We start from the raw sequence: 6000 nt of genomic DNA, 5'->3' as shown, positions 1-6000 counted from the left end.
ATAATATAAAATAAAATGGTTACTTTTTTGTTCAGCATAATTATGTTTTGTCATAATTCGAATTGACTCGAAAGCAATTGAAACTCCCACACACTTTTGATACCTTGGACATGCGGTTTGTCTTTCCGGGTTTAATGCAGTCACTTTTTAGCTCACCTGAGCTAGCTCAGGGTGAGCTTTTAGGTTCGCTGGATGTCCGTCGTCCGTCCGCATTTGTTCGTAAACATTCTAGCGGTCACGCTTTTGCCTTAATCATTATCAAACTTTGTCAGGATGCTTGTCTAGGTAATTGCTCGGATGAGTTCGAACATGGGTCATTTCAGATGAAAAACTAGGTCACAGGACCTTAAAATAGAGAAACCTTGTTAACACTCTATTGGTCTCATTTTTTATTCAATTGTCATCAAAGTTGGTCAGGATGCTTGTCTAGGTAATTGCTCGAAAAAGTTTGAACATGAGTCATCTCGGATAAAAAAAACTAAGTCACATGAGCTAAAAATAGAAAAATATTGTCAAAACTCTAGTGGCAACTGTTGTGATCGAAATATTCTGGAAATAAGTGTAGGTCTTACCGTTAGCTGTCCCCTCAACTACATCCCCATAAAAGCGGACAGACAGACGGACGAAAAACATTTCTCTATCCCCTTTTTTTCGAAAAAGGCGCGGACAAAAAGTAGGAATAAAATTTGTTTTTATAATTCTGTGTTTTGAACAATTTTGATAAAGTAAACAAATATAAATTAACCCATTGCTTCATGAGCATTTTGTGAAAAATGGCTGTTTTCATTGAAAAGTCTCCCGTTACAAGTTCAAATTGCTATAATACTATAAAAACTGCTTCAACACTAATCAAACTTGGCACAAATGTTGACTGGACCATTGCCCTTGCAACAACATGCTCAGGCTTAAATTTTCTGTTACCATGGCAACGAGGGGACATCTCAAAATTGCCAAAAATCACTATTTTGCGTTGATTTTTTTCCATCAAAATTTGATTTCAAAGTGCTTTGCAACTTCTCAACTGGATTGAGATAGAGTCAAATGCTTTTCAGCGTTGGTTACACGTTACCTTATGATCAATCTGGGGTCATTTACAGCCTCTCACAAGTCCAAAATTTTCTTGGCGATGAGGGGGACTCCGCCCCCCTTCAAACCCCCCAAACAGAAGGGGGCACATCCCCCTTCTGGCAACCCCCTGATGTATCTTTTGGTTGGGGGGCCGCGCCGAAAAAGAGGTCACTTTTTTTAACAACATTTCTCAAACAAAAACAAGTGTTTGGGGCCTAAATAAGGCATTTTTTCATCATTTGAGACAACAAAAAGGGGGGGGTGAAAAAGGCGTTAAAAGGCGTGTATATGAAGTAATGGGTTAAAGGGCGGTATTTTTTTTTTTTTTGGTTTTTTTATTCTAAGCTTAAAATCAAAATGAGATATGAATCTTTTATAGGCATTGCATTGCACATCGCCTACATACAATTGAATATAATATTATAAGTAATATAACGTTAGCATGTATACATTATGCTAATCTATTACAAGTTTATTAGTCTCAATTCTTCGGATGGGACAAATATGTTAACATTCAGATACATAAGTAACATTCGGGTACATTTTAGAGTCTGCCATTTTCGTGTTATTTTGCTGTTTTAGATGTTTCAAAGGGATCACATTTTTCCGGATATTTATGCATCACAACAGCAGATGTCAAGTGCTGTGTGGCAGCCGTAAAACGTTGTCCCGTACTTTGTGTTTTTATATTTTTCTGGTTCCAGCACTTTTAAGTGTTGAAAATTGAGTACCGCTCAAGCCGTTGCTAGTTGACGTGATCGATGTTGCATATTTTCTTTACCCTTCATGTACAGACTCAATCAAACCGAGTGTACAATATTTTCATGTTATTTTGCTGTTTAAGATGACTTTGAAACTCATGAAATTTTCGAGGTATGCAATTTTTAGCTCACCTGTCACAAAGTGACAGGGTGAGCTTTTGTGATCGCTTTTCGTCCGGCGTCCGTCCGTCCCTAAACTTTTACTTTAAATGACATCTCCTCATAAACCACTAAGCCAATTTCATCCAAACTTCACAGGAATGTTCCTTTGGTGATCACCTTTAAAATTTGCTCAAAGAATTTAATTCCATGCAGAACTCTGGTTGCCATGGCAACCAAAAGAAAAAAAACTTTAAATATCTTCTTTTTAAAATCCAAAGAGCTAGAGCTTAGATATTTAGCATGAAACATCTTCTAGTACGTGTTTACCAAGTTGTTCAAATAAAATCCCTGGGGTCAAAATTGGCCCCGCCCCAGGGGGTCATTGATTTTCCCTATATGCATATAGTAAAAACTTAAAAAATCTTCTTTTAAAGAACCCAAAGAGCTAGAGCTAAGATATTTAGCATGAAACATCTTCCAATGAGTGTCTACCAAGTTTGTTCAAATAAAAGCCCTGGGGTCAAAAATGGCCCCGCCCCAGGTGGTCATTGATTTTCCCTATATGCATATAGTAAAAACTTAAAAAATCTTCTTCTAAAGAACTCAAAGAGCTAGAGCTAAGATATTTAGCATGAAACATATTCTAATGGGTGTCTACCAAGTTTGATCAAATAAAAGCCCTGGGGCTAAAATTGGCCCCGCCCGGGGGTCATTGATTTTCCTTATATGTGTATATCAAAAACTTAAAAAATCTTCTTTGAAAAAACCTAAATAGCTAGGGTTTAGATATTAACTTTTAAAGCATGAAACATCTTTTAGTGAGTGTCAACAAAGTTTGTTCAAATAAAAGCCCTGGGGTCAAAATTGGCCCCGCCCCGGGGGTCATTGATTTTCCTTATATGTGTATAGCAAAAACTTAAAATCTTCTTCGAAAAAACCCAAATAGCTAGAGTTGAGATATTAAGCATGAAACATCTTCTAGTAAGTGTCTACAAATTTTGTTCAAATAAAAGCCCTGGGGTCAAAACTGGCCCTGCCCCAGGGGTGCCATTGTTTTTAACTATATGTGTATAGTAAAAACTTAAAAAATCTTCTTTTAAAAAAACCCAATGAGCTAGAGCTTAGATGTTTAGCATGAAACATCTTATGGGTGTCTACCAAGTTTGTTCAAATAAAAAAACCCTTGGGTTAAAATTGGCCCTGTGGGGGGGAGAAGGTCATTGTTTTTCATTATATGTGTGTAGTAAAAACTTAACATCATGAAACATCTTCTAATGTGCCTATATACAGGTGAGCGACCTCAGGGCTATCATGGCCCTCTTGTTCTATGTTAAATTACAATTGACATAAAAAAATTGCATATCTAGAAAATTATAATTAACATGAGATCGGTTGTCAGATTGTTCTGACAATAACAAAGGAATAAATAGAAAATGAAAGTAAATTATTTGTTTGCATCAGAAACAATTACAAATGTTGCTCTTATCAATTTCATGCGCTCTTTATTTTCAGCTTTCATCAAAGGCAAAAAATACAGTAGAACATTCATATTAGGTAGAGACAACAACTCTCATGTCCAATTGTTACGTCATAAGCGGCAACACGATTATTGAAAGTTTTGATATAGGTAGACTTGGGGGGATTACATGAGGTACGGGGTAACATTTTACAATGACAAAAAGACACGTAAGACCTACACTTAAGTAATCAACATTTGTTATAAAACACATAAACTAAACATAATCATTAGCTTTATCACGGCACGGGAGGGGGACTGTTCTTGGAATGGAGTTCTAGTGATAACTTGTCAGGCGTTCTTGTGATAACTTGTCAGGAGTTCGTCGGCAAATGTTTGTATATATTACAAAAACACTCGTCAAAAAAAGTAATTTTCATCTTTAAGAAGTGAGTTTTATATGTTAAATATAACTTTAAAGATTAAGCTTGCCTTACATCTTGTTAAATGTGTCAAAAACTAATTCATAAACAATTCTTCGTCGCCTCCTCCTTTTTGTGTAAAATTTCCAAATTATTTGCCAATTCGAACGTAATGACCTGATTTTTCTGGTCTCCATCCTTGCCATTCATATTCTTTGCTGAATATCGATGACTGCTGATTAAATTTTTGATGTAACTGGTAACCTATCACCTGTTTATCCTTTGCAGATACTCAATATCAACATTATATATCCTTATTTATGTGCAAAGGATGAGCGAACAGCGTTTAATAATGACTTACAACCTTATTGAAAATAATAAAAAAAAAACGCTAAAAATCTCGCTAAAACGTGCCGTGATTAAGCGCAAGAAACACACTGGAAGTCACAAAAGTTATCACCAGAACCCTGGAACACATCTCGAAATAAAACTATCTATAACGCAACATAAATAGCATGTTAAAATGTAGCTCGCTGCAACTTCCAAATTGTTTTTAATCAAGTAAAAACAATGCATTAAGTACTGCTTGAGAGACAAAACACATACGATCGCCGTCCTATTGTTATATATTATATTATATTGTTTATAATATTTAATTTGATCTTTATATTGCAAAAAAATGAAGTCATCAAAATATTAACAAGTTAGAGGGCAAAAAAATGGCAAACGTTGCATTTATATTAGATATATTTTCAAATTGTAAAAGAGAAACATTTTTCAGCCAGATCTAGACTCGTAAATTAATAAATGGTAAGCCAACAGACAATCCAGTTGTATAAAAATGTCTATCCCATCAGAATCAATTTGTGTCTGAAGTTTTACTTTCATATGTCTGATTGATATATAATTGTTTATGGTGCTTATCATACATAACTGTCATCTACATTGATAGAAAGAAAAAAGAACATTGTTCGAGATATTATGACATATTTTATGGACACTTGACCGAGCTAAAGTCAGTAGGGCAATGAATCTGGTCGAATAATTAAGATGTACTGTTAAAACAATTAACTGTTGCGAACTTTTTAATGAATAACACCCTTGTTTGCATTAATAAGTGACGCTATCTGATTTTGTGTGTTTGGTTGGATGTTTAAGCCGATCTAAAGTAGTCTCCTCTCGGCTATCAATTCTTCTAACCGACTTTGCTAAATAACTTTATAGTAATCTAGTGGCCAACAACTAATTCCACTTTATTTCTAAATCACAAAAAAATCAGGTAAAAAACAAGTGACCATTAATCTGTATGTCCGAAAGCAAATAAGTGTTGTTACGAAGAAATTTTGTCCTAGAATCGAGCCAGTAACCCAGATCCACTTATCAACCCTTGGATAACATCAAATGATGTTACTTATTAGCTAACCTTGAATGATGTCATCAATGTACAAAGACCCACCATCTAAAGATCAAAGGTTTTATGGAATAAAATAAGGTTTCTTTTATTGAGTATATAATCTGTAATTAATAAATATCCTTTGTGAAATTGAGTAGATACGCTTACACCTTCTGCACAATCGAAGTAAAATAAATTATGTATATCTGAATGATAATTATTATCAAAATAATGCATTATTGCATTATCGAATATATTACATAATTTTGATTAAAGTATTAAGGTTTTTGTATCGACGATGCGCAGTGTTTAAGTAAGTATATAAGTATGTTCTGCTCTGTTCTGGTCTTCTCTTAAAACATTAAACGTTATGTGCCTAACATCGGCCGCCTTCGTTGTCACAGTTGTGGTTCAACTGTTATTAGCTACAATTAAGTAAAAGACTTTGTTTTGTATACAACTTAGACACTGATCCATAGAAGCTGCTTTTCTAATTTATTTACTTTCGTCAGTTCCAATAAGTTAATCAAATTTATAAGGCTTGTGACTCATTGTTATGTCGGACTATAATATTTGTCAGTATTTCTTCTCATTTAATTATTCAAGTTTGTGTCTTATCAATATACTTGTAAGGACAGATGTCATATTTGATATCCCCTGATACAAAAGTAAATTTCTTCCTTTTTGTACTGTTACAATATCTATGGGAAAAATTGGAATTTGTTCGTCATTCTTGATGCGTGACGATATTTTGACTGTTTCTCGTGCAAAAGTGTGTGATGAAAGTACATTGTTTCA

Source organism: Ruditapes philippinarum, unplaced genomic scaffold (genome assembly GCF_026571515.1).
Source record: "Ruditapes philippinarum isolate M1 unplaced genomic scaffold, ASM2657151v2 ctg3559_1_1_1_1, whole genome shotgun sequence".
Classification (NCBI taxonomy): Eukaryota; Metazoa; Mollusca; class Bivalvia; order Venerida; family Veneridae; genus Ruditapes; species Ruditapes philippinarum.
This window is presented reverse-complemented; position numbering follows the sequence as displayed.